The 18,061-nt window shown below is 50.4% G+C and overlaps 2 long non-coding RNA genes across 3 annotated transcripts in view; both read left to right on the top strand.

Annotated features, from left to right (window-relative positions):
• Window positions 1-18,061, top strand: part of LOC127028771 (uncharacterized) — a 68,250-nt gene that overhangs the window by 10,130 nt on the left and 40,059 nt on the right. The window lies entirely within an intron of this gene.
• Window positions 12,033-12,502, top strand: LOC127028780 (uncharacterized). The gene is made up of 3 exons (XR_007768073.1): window positions 12,033-12,052; window positions 12,294-12,357; window positions 12,447-12,502. It is a non-coding gene; the product is annotated as an uncharacterized LOC127028780 (long non-coding RNA).

Genomic DNA, 18,061 nt, shown 5'->3' with positions numbered 1-18,061 from the left:
CTCTCTCTCTCTCTCTCTCTGTCCTGTACCCAGTTGCTTTAAAATTTTTCTTTCTATGCCTCCATTTATTTAGTTTCCTGTCCTCCTCTTTTAAATTTTTTTCCTGTCTATACTATACTCCGTCAATTTTAAATTTTGCTTCTATGGCTACTTTTATCCAGTTCACTGTCTTCATTTTCTAATTCTCTCCTGTCTGTCCTGTACCCTGTCGCTCCAATTTTCTTGCTATGTCTAAGTTTATCCACTTTGGTGATATTTATCCACTTTGTCACATTTTCTTTCTGTGTCTCCTTTAACCAATTCACTGTCTTTATTTTTTATTTTTTTCCTGTCTGTCCTGAACCCTTTTGCTTTTTCTATTTTCATTCTATGTCTACTTTTATGAAACTCTCTGTTCATATTTTTTAATTTATTCCTGTCGTGTGCCCTGTCACTTTTAAGATTATATTTCCATGTGTGTGTCTATTTTTTACCTTATCCTTATTTTTAATTTTTTTCTCGTCTTTCCTTAATGCCATCGCTTATTACATTTGCTATGTCAACATTTATTGTTTGCTGTCCCTATTTTTTTATTGTTTTCCTTCTCTTTCTTCCTGTACCCCACCCCTTTTAAATTTTCTTTCTATGTCTCCATTTATCTACTTTTCTGTCCCCATTTTTTAATTGTTTCTTGTGTTTCCTGTACCACTTCACTTTTAAAATTTTATTTCTGCGTGTGGTTTTGGATGGGATAGAGTTAGTTTTCTTCATAGTAGCTGGTACGGGGCTACAGTTTGGATTTGTGCTGAAAACAGTGTTGATAACACAGGGATGCGTTAGTTATCGCTGAGCAGCGCTCGCACAGCGCCAAGGGCTTTTCTGCTCCTCACCCTGCCCCGCCAGCGAGCAGGCTGGGGTGCGCAAGGAGTTGGGAGGGGACACAGCTGGGACAGCTGACCCCAACTGCCCAAAGGGATATTCCAGACCGTATGACATCACGCTCAGCAATAAAACTGGGGGTGGAGGTTGTTGTTGTTGGTGGGGGTTGCTCAGAACTGGGTGGTCATCTGGGTGGTCGGTGGTGAAGCAATTGTTTTCATTTGCACCGCTTGTTTTTCTTGGGTTTTATTTTCCTCTCTCTTTGTTGGTTCCCCCTGCCTTTTTTTTTTTGAATTTCTTATTAATTATTAAACTGTTTTTATGTCAACTTATGAGCTTCTTTCTCACATTTACCCTTCCAGTTCTCCCCCCATCCCACTGTGAGGGAGTGAGCAAGCAGCTGTATGGTGCTTAGTTGCCAGCCGAGGTTAAACCACAATGCTATGTCTACTGTTATGAAGCTGCCTTGCTATTTTTTATTTCCTGTCTGTCACGTACCCTGTCGCTTTTAAAATTTTCTTTCTATGTCTACTTTTAGCCAGTTCACTATCTTTATTTTTTAATTTTTTCCTCTCTGTCCTGTGCCCCGTCGCTTCTAAATTTCCGTTCTATTTTTTAAACTTTTCCTGTCTGTCCTGTACCCCATCGCTTTTAAATTTTCTTTCCTCATCTATTTTACCCAGTTTGCCGTCTTTACTTTTTAATTCATTCTAGTCTGTCCTGTACCCAGTCGCTTTAAAAATTTTCTTTCTATGTCTCCCTCTATTCAGGTTTCTTCGCTGTTTTAAAATTTTTTCCTCTCAATGTTTTCATGTGTGAATTTTTGTTTCTATCTTCACATTTATGCATTTTTCTATCTCTATTATTTACTTTTTTCCTATCTGTCCTCTATGTTGTCACTTTAAACATTTTCTCTCTATGTTCACTTTTATCAAGATGACTAACCCTATTTTTTATTATTTCCTCTGTGTCCTGTGTCACATTGCTTTTACATTTTTTTCTATATCTACTTTTATCCAGTTCACTGTCTTTATTTTTCAATTTTCTTTCTATGACTCTGTTTATTTAGTTTGTTGTCCCTATTTTTTAGTTTTTTTCTCCTTTAATGCCTTCATTTTTCATTTTTTCCCTATGTCTACTTTTATCTAGTTTTCTGTCCCTATTTTTTAATAATTTTTTCCTCCTCTGCCTTGTACACTTTTGCTTTTAAAATTTTCTTTCTATGTCTACTTTTATCAAGCTGTCTATCCCTCTTTTTTAATTCTTTGTTGTTTGTCACATACCCTGTTGCTTTTTAAGTTTTCTTTGCGTCTTATTTTTTTCCTTTTTCCCTCGGTTCATCCGAGGCTTTAGAGGGTCTCCTCGGCACACTTTTATCTCTGGAGCGTAATTTGTACCCCTCTCGGTCTGTCAGAACATCTCCTCGTCCTCAGAGCGGTCTTTTTGTCCTCTCCTCCATGTCGCTTGCCTCCAGTGGGTCAGCGTCTCCCTCACAACATCTATGCTCTGTTCAAATCCCCTCCCGAGTACCTTTGATGGACCTCGTGCCACCATCTGTCTCTCTGGCCACCTCAGCGCCCCTCTATTTCTGTTACGATGCTTCCTGCGAGCGTGCTTGTGTTCCACGACCATCCTTTAGTTCTGCAGCAGGCTTTGTATTTTTCTTATTCAGACACAACTCTTCCTCGGGCCTTCACTGTGCCCCAGAGCACACTTGCTTCCCCTCCGCCATGTCGGATGCCTCCGTTCAGTCCCCAGTCCCCTGAGGACGTCTGTACTCTGTTCAGATCCCCTCCCGAGTACCTCATTGTGTCAGCAATACTTTGTTGGTCTCTGTCCCCCCGGGGCCCTCTCGTTCTCATCACGATGCCTCCCGAGACTGTCCTCAGGGCCCATGGCACCCTTGGAGCTCTGCCGCCCTCTTTGTATCTCTCTCATTCAGACGGAACCCTTCCTCAGGCTTGCTCTGTGCCCCAGAGCTCTCTTACCTTGTTCACTGCCATCTAGGATGCCTCGATTCAGTCGCTCGTTCCCCCTGAGGACATCTGTACATTGCTGGGACACCTTCTTCAGTTTTGCATTGTGTCCCAGAGCCGTATTCTCTCTTTCACTCTCAGCACCCCTTCTGCTGCCGTCATCGTGCCTCCCGACGCCATCCTCGTGCCCCACAGCCCTCTCTTGGCTCTGTAGCGCACTTTGCGCCCTTCTCCCTCCCCGAGAACCTTTCCTGATGCCACCTTTCATCTCCGGGACGCTCTTGTTGTCCTCTATGCTAGCTAGGATACCTCTGTGCAGTCCCTGGTCCCCTGAGGACACATCATGACCTCGAGCCTTCTTCTGTCTGTCCCTCTCAGAACCCCTCTGCTACTGTCCACGATGCTCCCGAGGTCTTCGATGTTCCCTGCAGCACACTTTTAGCTCCGTGAGCCCCCTTGGACTCGTTTTGTCACAATCGCACCTCTCCCAAGATCTCCGTTCCCAAATAAGAGCATTCTTTTTCTTCTCTATGCCAGCTAGGATGCCTCCCGAGACCTTCCTTGTGCTCCACAGCACTTTGGTGACACTGCCTCCCTTTCAATCTGTCTTATCCCTCTGAACCTTTCACGCCCCCTCTGCTCCCAGCCACCGTGCCTCCACAGACACCTTCTTTGTGTACCACAGCCCTGTCTGAGCTCTGTAGCGGACTTTGATCCTCTCGGTCCCTCAGAAACCCATCTGTGGGCTTTGTTTGTGCCTCAGAGCGCTCTGCCATCTAGGGTGCCTCCATTTGGTCCCCGGCCTCCTGACGACACCTGTACTCTGTTCAAATCCCCTCCGGACTTCCTCCTTGTGTCCCTTGAGCCGCCTTTGGTGTCTTTGGCCCAACCGGGACCCCTCTAATGGTGTCACGATGCCTATCGATGCCTTCGAGGTTGCCCTTAGCACACTTTTAGCTTTGCAGCAGACCTCACATCCCTCTCGTTCCCTCAGAGGACTTCCCGAGTCCATATCTGTGACCCAGCCCAGTCATTCTGTCCTCTCTTCCCTCTTGCCGTGCCTCTATTTGTTCCCTGGCCCTCTGATGACATGTTTACTCGGTGCAGATCCCCTCCGGATTTAATCGCCGTGTCTCCAATCCTTTTTCTGTCTCTCTGGCTCCCTCGGGACATTTCTTCTCCCGGTCGCGATGCCTCCTGAGACCTTTCTCATGCTGCACATCCACCTTGTAGCACTTCAGGTGGGGCCATCTTTGAGCCACAGAACACTCATTTGTTCCTCTACACTATCCAGGATTCCTGTGTTCAGTCTCTGGCCACCCGAGACCCTCTGTACTCTGCTCGGATGATCACCCGAGTTCCTCCTTGTCGTCCCTAAGCCTTCTTTTGTCCGTCAGCCCCCCTCAACACCCCTCTCCTCACAGTCGCAACGCCTCCCGAGACCTTCCTCGATCTCCACAGCACCTTGGAGCACTTTATCTCCCCTTCTATCTCTCTTGTTCCATGAAAGCGTCCCTTCTTTCTTTGCTACGCAGTGCTCCTTTGTCTTTCTCTTTGCCATCGAGGGTGTCTCTGTTCGGTTCCTCTCCCACTCAGTCATCTGTAGTTTGCCTAGACACCCTCCTGAGACTCCAAGGCCCTCGCTGTGTCTCCAAGACTTCTTTTCTTACCCTGCCCCCTCCTAATTCCTCTACTCTCTATAACAATGTCATCTGAGTCCTTTCTTGTACTCCACAGCACTCCAGCAGCACTTTAGCTCCCTTTCGATTTTATGTTTTTGTGCTCTTATCTTACTCTTTGCCATTTAGGATGCCTTCGTTCAGCCCCTGGCCCCAATGACATCTGTACTTTGTTGAAATCCCCTTCAGAGTTCCTCATTGTTACCTCTGAGGCTTCTTTGGTCTCTCAGGCCCCCTCGGGACTCCTCCGCTCCCTTTGTCGAGCTCTCGCGAGAGATCCCCTATGCCCTAGAGCCCCGTTTTAGCTCGGGAGGGCACTTTGCACCCCTCTCTTCCCTCAGAACCCTTCCTGAGTCCGCATCTATTGCCCCGGTCGGTCTTTCTGTCCTCTCATCCCTTTGGTGCACCTCCATTCGGTCCCCGGTCCCCTGAGGACACCTGTACTTTGTTCAATTCCCTTTTGAGCTCATTGCATCCCCGAGACTTCTTTGGTCTCTCTGGCCCCTTCGGGATCTCTCTAATCCCTGTGACGATGCCTCTTGTTCTGTCAGAACCTTTTCCAGAGCCATCTTTGTGCTCCGGAGCAGTCTTTTTGTTTTCTGCCTTATAGTAGGTTTCTATTTGGTAGCTGGTACCCCAAAGATGTCTATCGTCAGCTCAGATCTCCTCTTGAGTTTTTCAGAGAAGACCATCGCCTTCATCTCTTTTATCAACAGATCTCCCGTGGTGTTTTTTGTTCTGTTTTGCAATTTGTTTTTCTTCTAGCTACTTAGGTGTTAATTAGGCTGCTTCATACAGTGTCTGATACATTTTGTTTTTCCATGGTTTTTTTGGTGTTTTCTGTCCTTTGGGACTCACCTAGTTCTCTTAAGGGAGTCATTCGGAGAGACCGTTGAGGTGACCCTGAATCATCGGTGATTTACAGTAAATAATTTACTTTGCAACCGGAGATATTATTGAGAAGGGAGTCTTACGTGACCTAATTCTGCTTTGTCATTCGGTCCTATCCAGAAGGCAGTTCTGGTAGAAGTTAGGTAGTATGCATGGTCTTGCTAGAAGTGAAGTGTAACCCCATAGCATTTTGGGTTTTTAATAGGAAACTAAAGCACATGATTTTTCATAATAATACCATTATTGTATTTAACGAAGTACTTTCTTTCAGAGCTTAGTAGGACATCTATCTTTTTCCATCTAAAGATTAAGAAAATAAATTTTAAATTAAGTTTAATTACCTACCCAGTCACGTTGTTGATGCAGTGTAGATGTAGTTGCAGTAAAAGAGCAGGTATTGTCATTTCCAGTAAGGGTCGCTTTCTCTGCTCGGCGCTTTGCACGCCGTGAACTGAAGGCAGATGAGAAAACTCCCTGCTGCTCCTCCGGCCGCCTTTATGCCTTCTGGTGGTTCCCCTCCCCTTTCCCAGGGGATTGTGGGAAGGGTGGTGGGGGCCGGGGTATATGAGCCACAGGCCCTGCTGTACGAGCTCTTCTGCTCCTGGGCTTCTTTGGTGGTGCTCTGCTGTTCCTTCAGTCTTTGCAGCTTTTGAGCTGGTAAGCTGTTTGGGCAGATGCATTTTGATGTTTAGAGAACCGGAGGTGTCTGTTTGAGGTAGGAACTTCAGGACTGGTCAAGGTTCAGCAGCATGTATAATGGAAAGTAACTTGTATGCAGCTGCTTTTGTTTCAGGTCAGTAATTTTGTTTTGAGTGTTCAGGGTGGCATGATGGTTTAATAGGATGCATTTTTTCTTTATTCTAGGTGCATTGCATCTTCCTGGAATTCCTGGCTTTATTCAAGATGGAACCTTGTTTTCTTCACCAGCTTTGCTGTATGCTGCGTAAGTTGCTGATATCATCTCTCTTAACAGGCTGATGTGAGATTATCTGGCAGGGGTTAGGGTGAGCATCTTGTCTGCATCTGTATATGAAGCTTTGGTATTTTTCGAGAAAGCGAGGGACATAAGGCGTAGTGTCTTTCAGGGTATGGCACGGCTCATTGCCGTTCCCGATCGCTGCAGAATGCTGTCTTGTCCCTAGAACCTTTGCAGCTTGTGGCAGGCCCTCAAACTGTAAATGTCAGGAGTTCACTTCTCTTTGTTTTGCAGGCACCCTGCGGACAGCCTTTGGAATTGGATGAGCGTTTGAGGAGAGCTGGGGTAGCGGCGAGGAGGAGCCGGGGCTGGTGACTTCTCACGAGCGCAACGGTAGTTTTCTGTCTCTTGGTATCTTAGGTGGCACGAGCGATGACGGCCGCAGTGTCCGACACTGGAATTCCTGCGGAGCAGGTGAGCGGAAGGCCATGTTGCTTTTGAGGAGGAGGGCGTTGTGGAAGAGGTCTGTGTCGACAGGATGCTTACTGCTGGCACTGGTTTGTGTTTGTTTTTTGGCAGGTGAAAGAGGAGCCTGGCATGCAGGTGTCCTGGTTCGCTGATGTGGTTTTTGTTGAGGATGGATTCAGACCGGCCCTCTGACAGCTAAGTTGAGGAGCAGGGATGGGGAGCGGGCCCGGCGGGGAGGGGACGAGGTTGGGAACTGCAGGGAGGGGTTTTGAAGTTAGCGTAGGGGAGAGGGCTGTCCAGGAACAGTTTTTGGGCGGGTTACTTTTCAGCACAAGACTAGTGTGTGCCGGGCAGGGCAGTTCCAGCTGTGTCTGTGTTGTTGTGTGTTGTGTAGTCTGTCTTCTGTGTCTTAGACTTTGGGTCTCGATGTCCTCGTTGCTCTTTCCTCAAGGAGCGCGGCATGCGCCTCGGGTGCCATCCTAGGGTCTCGAATGCCCGTACTCATCGGCCTAGTGCCATCGGGTGCTTCTTTCTTGCGTTGCAAGCTTAAAGCGTGGATAGGTTTGCTTCTCAGAGGCTTCCGGTCGGTCTTCTTTGCGGCATCGTTCTGGGCTGCGTCAGCAGCTCTGATCTTGAGCGGTCCGTTTTCGTGGATGTTTGGACTTTTCCCTGCATCCCTAGGTGTATAGGTTTTTAGCAAGGCTTCTTGTGCATGCTTCATCCCAGTTGCGGCCATATTTTTTGCCATGGGCCACATTTGACTCTTCTCGGGCCGCCATAGAATCTTCCTCATGGTAGTCTTCTTGCCGAACTATGTCTCTGGTCCAAGAGTCATTCTTAGAGCTTGTTTTTATGTGTCTGGGTCATGCCATTTGTCTTGTTTGTGTGCAGTGTTGGTCTGTGCGTGTTTGTGTCTGGGTTGGAGCTGCTCTGCCTGGGGGCATAGCAGTGATAGTCAGCAAAAGAATAACAATAAGATTCTAAGGCTAACATGTTGATAAGCTTAGACTTTGTAGGCAAAGGGGTGTACAGTCCATTTCAGAGCAAGGAGCCATATACGCAGCAGGCAAGGGGAGTTTTTCTGTAGCGCTATGCAGACGCATGGGGGATGACCAGATTTTTTTAATGGCAGGCTCTAGTGAGAATCTAGATGGTATACCTAAATGGAAACAAGACCTCTGGAATTGTTAAGCTATCGCTCTGCATCCGGGTGACTTGTTCGATATTGCTTTTGCAGATGCAGAGAGACGAGTGCCTAAAGGGCGGCGGAGGAGACGCGAGCAGAGCGCCGTGAGAAGGCGGGTCGGTGCGTGGTATCGGAGGAAGATGCGACCGTGGCTAGATGACTAGCTTATAGTTTTGGGTTTTTCATTTTGAAGGTGGGAAGCAGGACATCAGCACCGGAGCCGACTCGGGCAAGTGAGCCTTGCTAGCGGGCTGAAGTAGGAGTTACTTTTTTCAGGTGTTGTAGTGTTGGTGAAGTTGTAAGCATCTCTTGTTGTGTGCACCTTATAGGCGGTACCCGAGCCTGAACGTGCCGACCTGTAAACAGCGGAGGCAGGGCAGGCGAGCGGTCGAGGTAAAGGAGCGGGAGATGGGAATCAGTATGGGCAGGCTGCGGTTTTGGGCAGTATCTCAGGACGTGCGTTTTTGTTCTTGTGGTTTTTTTTCAGGTGCCGCAAGCAGGCTTGGAAGGGCGAAGCCGCATGCCAATGCAAGCGCAACGGTAGCTTTCTGTTAGGTATCTTCGGCGGCAGAAGCGATGACGGCTGCAGCGTCCGACACCGGAATTCCTGTGAAGCGGGTGAGCGGAAGGCCGTTGCTTTTGAGGAGGAGGGTTGTGGAAGAGGTCTGTGTCGACCGACACGATGCTTACTGCTGGTACTGGTGGCTTTTTTTTTTGGCAGGTGACAAAGAGGAACCTGGCAACTGCGGGAATGTTGGTTTGCTGATGTGGTTTTTGCTGAGGATGGATTCAGACCCCCGGCCCTCTGACAGCTAAGTTGAGGGAGCAGGGATGGGGAGCGGGCCCGGGGGAGGGACGAGGTTGGGAACTGCAGGGAGGGGTTTTGAAGTTAGCGTAGGGGAGAGGGCTGTCCAGGAACAGTTCCTTTTGGGCAGCTAAAGGAAGCAGGTTACTTTCGGTACGATGCTAGTGTGGGCAGGGCAGGGCAGTTCCAGCCTGTGTCTGTGTTGTTGTGGTGTCTGTGTAGTCTGTCTTCTGTGTCTTAGACCTTTCGGGTCTCGATGTCCTCGTTGCTCTTTTCACTCAAGGAGCGCGGCATGCGCCTCGGGTGCCATCCCTAGGGTCTCGAATGCCGTACTCATCGGCCTAGTGCCATCGGGTGCTTCTTTTCTTGCGTTGCAAGCTTAAAGCGCGGATCGTCTTTGGAAGCTTCTGGTCGGTCCTCTCTTTGCGGCATCGTTCCGGGCTGTGTCAGCAGCTCTGTTCTCTAGCCATCCATTGTCACGGACTGGGACGACTTCCCTGCGTCCTCACGTTCTTAGGTCTTGAAGCCAGGCTGCTTGCGCATCCATCATCTCTGTTTTGCCAGTAACTTCTTTTAACGGGCCGTTATGTTCATCTTTTTCTGGGCCTGCCATAGAGTCTCCTCGCCTCACTGTTGCACCCCTGTAGGTCTTTGTGCCAACAGAGTTTCCTGTCTGGGAGTCATTCTTCTTGCTGAGAGTTTTCTCTCGTCTTTGAATCGCATTGTTTGTAGCGTTCTGCGTAGTGTCGGTGGTGTGGTGTTTGGCTCGGAGCTGCTCTGCCCAGGGGTGTGGAGTCAGGGGTAGGTGGAATAGCGAAAAGAGTCTACGGTTAATATGTTGATATGCCTCAACCATGTAGGCAAGGCTTGTACAGTCATCTCGGATGGAGTAGCTGCGGCAGACTGCGTGGACAGTCATTTCAGTAGCGTTTTATGGAGACGATTGGAGCCTTCTGGGAGGGGCTGTTCAGCGGTAGGGAAGCAGACTGAATCTCAAAGGTGTGAAGGCTGGTATGTGTGGGGCTTAAAGTTTGGTCTGGTTTTTTTTTTTTTTAATGGCAAGCTGTAGCTGGACTCTAGATGGTATTCCTAAATAGAAACAAGACCTCTGGAACTGTTAAGCTACTGATTGGCATCTGGGTGACTTGTTTAATAATTTTTTTTCAGATGCAGAGGGACAAGATACGCACCAAAGAGCGATGGAGGAGAGTTGAGCGCCGTGACAAGGTAGGTCGGCATGTGGTGTTGGAGGGAAGGTGGACGTGGCTATATGACTACATTATGGTGCGTGGTCTTTGTTGGTGTGGGGTGTTTTTTTTTTTTTTTTGAAGGTGTGAAGCGATGAGCAAAGCAGGATATCGGCACCGGAGCCGACTCGGGCAAGGTGAGCAATGTCTAGTGGGCTGCAGTAGCGGTTGTTTTTTCAGGTGTCATAGTGTTGGTGAAGTTGTAAGCATTGTTTGTTTGTGTTTCACAGGTGGGACCCGAGCCTCAACGTGGCCGCCCAAAGCGACGGAGGCCAGGCGGGCGAGCGGCCCAGGTATAGGAGAGGGTAAGAGGAGTTGCTGCGGCCAGGCTGTGGTTTCAGGCAGTATCTCAGCATGTGCATTTTATTTTTTTTTTCAGGTGCCGTACGCAGCCTCAGAGGGGCGAGCCGCGTGCTGATGAGCAGTCTAAGGTGAGGCGGTTGTGGGCCGGGTCAGTGTCTAGTAGCAAGTATTGTATGGCAGCTCAGTTAAGCGTTTCTTCTGGTTTTCAGGCACCGTGCGGGCTGCCTTTGGAATTGGATGTGCAGTTGAGGTGAGCTGGGGTAGGAGCGAGGAGGAGCGCGGGGCCGGTGACTTCTCTCAAGCGCAACAGTAACTCTTTTTTTTTTTTCTCGGTCTCTTGTGCCACAAGCGACGGTGGCCGTGGCGTACGACTCTGGAACGAGCAGGTGAGCGGAATGCCACGCACATTTGAGGAGGGGGGTGTTGTGGAGAGGCCGGCATTGATCGATGTGATGCTTACTGCTGGCACTATTTGGTTTTTTATTGCAGATGAAGAAGAGGAACACGGTGACTGTAGGAACCTCCCAGTTAGCTGACATGGGTGTGGCTTTTTTTGTCGAGGATGGATTCAGACCCCCGGCCCTCTGACAGCTAAGTTGAGGGAGCAGGGATGGGGAGCGGGCCCGGGGGGAGGGGACGAGGTTGGGAACTGCAGGGAGGGGTTTTGAAGTTAGCGTAGGGGAGAGGGCTGTCCAGGAACAGTTCCTTTTGGGCAGCTAAAGGAAGCAGGTTACTTCTCGGTACGATGCTAGTGTGGGCAGGGCAGGGCAGGGCAGTTCCAGCCTGTGTCTGTGTTGTTGTGGTGTCTGTGTAGTCTGTCTTCTGTGTCTTAGACTTCCTCGGGTCTCGATGTCCTCGTTGCTCTTTTCACTCAAGGAGCGCGGCATGCGCCTCGGGTGCCATCCCTAGGGTCTCGAATGCCCGTACTCATCGGCCTAGTGCCAATCGGTGCTTCTTTTCTTGCGTTGCAAGCTTAAAGCGTGGATAGGTCTTGCTTCTCAGAGGCTTCCGGTCGGTCCTCTCTTTGCGGCATCGTTCTGGGCTGCGTCAGCAGCTCTGATCTTGAGCGGTCCGTTTTCGTGGATACCTGTTCTGGGACTTCTTCCCTGCATTACATTCTTACGGTCATCCCTACGTTCTTAGGCTCCTTGCACGTTCTCATCCCTGTTGCAGCCATGTCTTTTTGTCACGGGCCACAGTGCTCGATCTTCTCGGGCTGCCATAGAGCCTTCTTCATGGGCCCTTGGTCTTCTCACCCGATGATGTCTCTTGTCCCAGAGTCATTCTTTGAGAGCTTTTTTTATGTGTCTGGGTCATGTCATTTGTCTTGTGTGCAGCGTTGGTCTGTGCACGTTTGTGTCTGGGTTGGAGCCGCTCTGCCTGCGGGCATAGCGGTGGTAGCCAGCAAAAGAGTAACAACAAGATTCTAAGGCTAATGTGTTGATAAGCCTAGACTTTGTAGGCAAAGAGCGTACAGTCCATTTCAGAGCAAACAGCCAGGTAGGCAGCAGGCGAGGAGAGTATTCCTGTAGCGCTATGCAGAGACCCGGGGCACGACCAGATTTTTTTTATTGGCAGGCTGCTGTTGGATGCCAGATGGTATTCCTAAATGGCATCAAGACCTCTGGAATCGTTAAGCTATCATTCAGCATCCAGGTGACTTGTTTAATAATTTTTTTCAGATGCAGAGGGACAAGATACGCACCAAACAGCGACGGAAGAGGTAAGCGGAGCGACGTAAGAAGGTGGGTCGGTGAGTGTTGTCGGAGGGAAGATGTGACCGGTGGCTAGATGACTAGCTTATAGGTTTTGAGTTTTTTATTTTGAAGGTGGGAAGCAGGATATTGGCATTAGAGCTCTCTCGGGCAAGGTGATCCCTGTCTAGCGGCTGAAGCAGCAGTTACTTTTCAGGTGTCGTAGTGTTGGTGAAGTTAGAAGCGTCCCTTGTTGTTTGTCTCTTATAGGTGGTACCCGAGCCTCGACGTGGCAACCTGTAAACAGCAGAGGCAGGGTCAGCGAGCGGCCGAGGTAAAGGAGCGGGAGATGGGAATAGGTGTGGTCAGGCCGTGGTTTTGGGCAGTATCTCAGCATGTGCCTTTGCTTTGGTTTTTTTTCAGATGCTGCAAGCAGGCTCGGAGGGGCGAAGCCGCATGCTGACGAGCGGTCTGAGAAGGTGAGGCTGTTGTCGGCCGGTCGGTGTCTAATAGCAAAGTGTTGTATGGCAACTCCGTTAAGCATTTCTCTTTGGTCTTGCAGGTACCCTGAGGGCAGCCTTTGGAATTGGATGAGCATTTGAGGTGAGCTGGGGTAGTGGCGAGGAGGAGCACGGGGCCGGTGACCTCTCGCGAGCGCAACGGTAGCTTTCTGTCTTTTGGTATCTTAGGTGGCACGAGCAATGATGGCCGCAGCGTCCGACACTGGAATTCCTGTGGAGCGGGTGAGCGGAAAGCCACGTTGCTTTTGAGGAGGAGGGCGTTGTGGAAGAGGTCTGTGTCGACCGACACGATGCTTACTGCTGGTACTGGTGGCTTTTTTTTTGGCAGGTGACAAAGAGGAACCTGGCAACTGCGGGAATATGTTGGTTTGCTGATGTGGTTTTTGCTGAGGATGGATTCAGACCCCCGGCCCTCTGACAGCTAAGTTGAGGGAGCAGGGATGGGGAGCGGGCCCGGGGGAGGGGACGAGGTTGGGAACTGCAGGGAGGGGTTTTGAAGTTAGCGTAGGGGAGAGGGTGTCCAGGAACAGTCCCCTTTGGGCCTGTAAGGGAGCGGGTTACTCTTCAGCATGACGCTATCTTGTGCCGGGCAGGGCAGTTCCAGCCTGTGTCTGTGTTGTTGTGGTCTGTGTAGTCTGTCTTCTGTGTCTTAGACCTTCCTCAGGTCTCAATGTCCTCTTTTCACTCAAGGAGCGCGGCATGCGCTCGGGTGCCATCCCTAGGGTCTCGAATGCCCGTACTCATTGGCATAGTGCCAATCGGGCCGCTTTTTTGCGTAACAAATGTAAAGTGTGGATCGGTCTTGCTTCTCGGCAGCTTCCGGTCGGTCCTCTTCTGCTCTCTTGTTCCAGGCTGTGTCAGCAGCTCTGTTCTCTAGCCATCCGCTTTCACGGACCGGGGCTTCTTCCCTGCGTCCTCACGTTCTTAGGTCTTGAAGCCGGGCTTCTTGCGCATCCATCATCTTAGTTTTGACAGCAACTTCTTGTAACGGGCCATCACGTTAGACTCTTTTTCTGGGGCTGCCGTAGAGCCTCCCTGCCTCACCGTTGAAGCCTTGCAGGTCTCCTTGACTGACAGCATCTCCCGTCTGGGAGTTGTTCTTTGCTGAGAGTTTTCTCTCATCTTTGAGTTGCGTTGTTTGTGGTGTCGGTCTGTGCATGTGTGTGTTTTGGCTTGGAGCTGCTCTGCCTGGGGTGTGGAGTCAGGGGTAGGTGGAATGGGAAAAAGAGTCTATATTGGAATTGGATGAGCATTTGAGGTGAGCTGGGTATTAGCAAGGAGGATCACGGGGCCGGTGACTTCTCAAGCACAATTGTACGTTGTGTGTCTTAGTATCTTAGTAGCCAAAAGCTACGATGAGGGTAAGGGGAATGCTACGGCCCTTTTGAGGAGGGAGGTGTTGTGGAAGAGGTCGGCGTTGACTGGTGCGATGCTGTCAGCACTGTTTTGTCTTTTGGTTTTATTGCAGATGATGAAGAGCTTGGCAACTGTAGGAACATGCTGGCTAGCTGATGTGACTTTTTTGTCGAGGATGGATTCAGACCCCTGGCCCTCTGAAAGCTAAGTTGAGGGAGCAGGGATGGGGAGCGGGCCCCAGGGGAGGGGACGAGGTCGGGAATGCAGGAGGGGTTTTGAAGTTAGCGTAGGGGAGAGGGCCGTCCAGGAACTCTTCAGCACAAGACTAGGGTGGGCAGGGCAGTTCCAGCCTGTCTCTGTGTTGTGTAGTTTGTGTAGTCTGTCTTCTGTGTCTTATACCATACCTTTATCAGGTCTTAACGTCTTTGTAGCTCTTTGATCGGCAGGCACCTCGGTAGCCTTCCGAGAGTCCGAGCGCATCGCCTCATTGGCATAGCACCCATCGAGCCTTCTTGTCTTGCAATTGTAGCTTAAAGCGTGGATCGGTCTGGCACGCGTCGCGCCGTAGATGTTTTGAGCGGTCATCTCTCGAGGTGGTGAGCTAGGTGGCGCTTGTGGCGCGCTGCTCTTGAGAATTCTGTTTGTACAGAGTTGTCTTCTAGGGTTTCGTTCCCATGTTCTTAACGGTCTTAGGTCTTAAAGCCTGGCTTCTTATGCATCCATCATTCTGGCTTTGATGGTAGCTTTCTCTCGCAGGCCGCAGCGGTCACCTCTCTTTCTCGAGGCCGCTATAAAGCATCTGCGCCATCGTGGCACCGTAGGGCTTCTCTGTCGGCCACATCTTCCCTACGGCAGTCGGTCTTCTCTCGCGGTCGTCTCGTGTCTCACGGTCGTTATTGTGGCGTCTGTGTGCGGTGTCGGTCTGCGTCGGGGTTGGAGCTGCCCTGCCCAGGGGTGTAGCAATGCGGTGTAGCAAGGCACGGTGTTGTGATAATATGTTGATCTGCTCAAATTGTTTTGACAAAGACCGTACGGTTCATCTCTGGGCCAGTAGCTGTAGACAGCTGCACAGAGTTATTTTCATTGCGTTTTGCAGGTGCCGGAGGTCAGACTCTGGCCTTCTGGGAGCGGCAGTTTGCGCGGCGGTCGAGCGGGTTGAATCTTGAATGTGCCTTAGCTTGTATATGTGGGGCTCAATATCTGGGGTTTGGTTTTTCCTTTTTTTTTTCCCGGGTGTAGTTAGAAGGCACACGCAAAAAGAAGACGGACCTTTTGTCTCGCCAAGCTATCGGTCAGCATCCGGGTGACTCGCTTTACACGGTTTGTTTGGGTTTTTCCGATGCGGAGCGACGAGCCGCGTGCCGAAGGACGACGGAAGAGGCGAGCAGAGCGCCGGGTGAAGGCGGGCCGGCGTCTGATGTCGGAGGATCGGCACAACTGTCGGCGGTTCTGACTGGCTTATGCTTTTTCAGTTTATGCTTTTCTAGATGCAAATCGATGTATGAAGCGGGATATCCGCACCAGCGGACTTTGGCAAGGTGAGCGATGACCGGTGTGCTGAAGTAGCGCTTCTTTGTGGTGTCGTATTATTGATGTAGCTAAAATCATACTTTGTTTCAGATTTACAGAGGGCGGGCAGGGCTCGGCACAGAGGACCGAAGAATCTGACTCTGAGCGGCCGAGGTAAAGGAGCGGGAGAGAGGAAGCGCCGTGAGCGGGCGGAGGATTTGGCGATATGTCAGCATGTACTTTTTTCTCTTTTTTTGGCAGGGCCGTGCTCCTTTGCAGAGGGGCGAAGCTGCACAGCCACAAGCGGTTCGAGAAAAGGCGAGAGACTCGTTAAGCGGTCTGCTCCGGCTCAAATTTCCGAGGAGCTCACGGTAACTCGGCCGAGTGTTTGTCTTTGGTTTTGCCGGTGCCGCGAAGGCTTTCCTCAAACGGCTGAGGATTTGAGGCGAGTCGGCGGAGGAGAGAGGAGCGGCAGGGTGGGAACCGCAGAGCGGGTTATCGCTTCCGATTACGACGGGCGCTTTATCTCTCTGGTTTTCTGGCTTCCACGGGAGATGCTGGCCGCAACAACTGATTTTTTGGGAGCGGCGTGGCACTTGCGGGGAGGGTGTCGTCGCGGTAGAGGTCGGTGCCGGCCGGCGTGTCGGTGACTGGCGGCGTCTGTGTTGCGGGTGATGAAGAGGAATCCGGTGAATGCGGGAGCATCCCGGTTAGACGATGTGCTCCTGATGAGGATGGATTCTGGATCCCGTCCTCTGAAAGGTAAGTCAAGGGGCAAAAGCGGCGGGTGGGGGGGGGCAGAAGGAGGTTTAATGTCAGGGTTGCAGAGAGGGCTATTTAGGCTCCGTTAAGTCTGGGGGCGGATAGCGGGCCCGGGGTCCGTTCTGCAGGATGCGAACGTTCCGGCCCTGTCCTAGCGTCATTTGCGTCGTGCGTGTTCCGTCTCATACGGTGCTTTTTGCAGGTCTCTATGTTCTGGCCCACGGCCTCTGCACTCGTCACGCACCTCGGTAGGCGTCTGTAGGGTCTCTAATGCCTTGTCGGTTTCGCATAGGGCCTGTCGAGCGCTTCGGGTCTCGTGAAGGGAGCCTCGAGGGTGTTTTGCATCATGGATGTTGCCGGACGGTCGCCTTTGCGGAGGCGATCCGGGCCGGAACGACAGCTCTGCTCTTTGAAAGTTGTGTTTCTGTGGAGATCCCCTACAGCATTTCATCCCTGTGTCCTTACGGGCTTAGGTCTTAAAGCCTGACTTGTCACACATCCGTTGTTCTGGGTTTGTATTGCATTGCAACGCTCTACCGGTTTTGACTGCCATCTGAGACCGCCTCGCTTTTGCAGCGCTTTGTGTCGTATTGCATGTATCGCTCCGTCTTTGGTTTTGTATCGCATTGCTCTGTACTTGTATCAGCTGAGACCTGAGACTGCCTTGCATTGTACAACCCCGTATCGTGTTTTGTCTCATTGCAGCGCTCTGTATTTGTATCGACTGCCGTCTGGGACATCTTGTGTTGTGTTGCTCTCTATTTGAATTTGTACCGCATTGTTTGGCTCTGTATCGGTTTTGTATTGTATTGCTCTATATTTGAAATTGTACTGCCATTTGAGACTGTCTTGCATTGTATGGCCCTGTATAGCATCTTGTCTCACGTTGCAGCGCTCCGTATTTGTATCGACCGCCGTTTGAACCGTCTTGCATTGTATCGCTCTGTATTTGGTTTTGTGTTGCATTGTATCGCTCTGTATTTGGTTTTGCGTTGCATTGTACGGCCCTGTATTGTGGGTTCGCATTGCAGCGCTCCGTATTTGTATCGACCGCCGTTTGAGACCGTCTTGCATTGTATCGCTCTGTATTTGGTTTTGTGTTGCATTGTACGGCCCTGTATTGTGGGTTTCGCGTTGCAGCGCTCCGTATTTGTATCGACCGCCGTTTGAGACCGTCTTGCGTTGTATCGCTCTGTATTTGGTTTTGTGTTGCATTGTACGGCCTGTATTGTGGGTTTTGCGTTGCAGCGCTCCGTATTTGTATCGACCGCCGTTTGAGACCGTCTTGCGTTGTATCGCTCTGTATTTGGTTTTGTGTTGCATTGTACGGCCCTGTATTGTGGGTTTGCGTTGCAGCGCTCCGTATTTGTATCGACCGCCGTTGAGACCGTCTTGCGTTGTATCGCTCTGTATTTGGTTTTGTTGCATTGTACGGCCCTGTATTGTGGGTTTTGCGTTGCAGCGCTCGTATTTGTGACCGCCGTTTGAGACCGTCTTGCGTTGTATCGCTCTGTATTTGGTTTTGTTGCATTGTACGGCCCTGTATTGTGGGTTTTGCATTGCAGCGCTCCGTATTTGTATCGAGCCGTTTGAGACCGTCTTGCATTGTATCGCTCTGTATTTGGTTTTGTGTTGCATTGTACGGCCCTGTATTGTGGGTTTTGCGTTGCAGCGCTCCGTATTTGTATCGACCGCGTTTGAGCGTCTTGCATTGTATCGCTCTGTATTTTTTGTATTGCATTGTATCGCTCTGTATTTGGTTTTGTTTGCATTGTACGGCCCTGTATTGTGGTTGCGTTGCAGCGCTCCGTATTTGTATTGACCGCCGTTTGAGACTGTGTTGCATTGTATTGCTCTGTATTTGGTTTTGTGTGCATTGGTACGGCCCTG

The sequence above is a fragment of the Gymnogyps californianus genome, unplaced genomic scaffold (genome assembly GCF_018139145.2).
Source record: "Gymnogyps californianus isolate 813 unplaced genomic scaffold, ASM1813914v2 HiC_scaffold_42, whole genome shotgun sequence".
NCBI lineage: Eukaryota > Metazoa > Chordata > Aves > Accipitriformes > Cathartidae > Gymnogyps > Gymnogyps californianus.
Note: the sequence above shows the minus strand (reverse complement) of the source record. Positions and strands in the feature narration are given on the sequence as shown.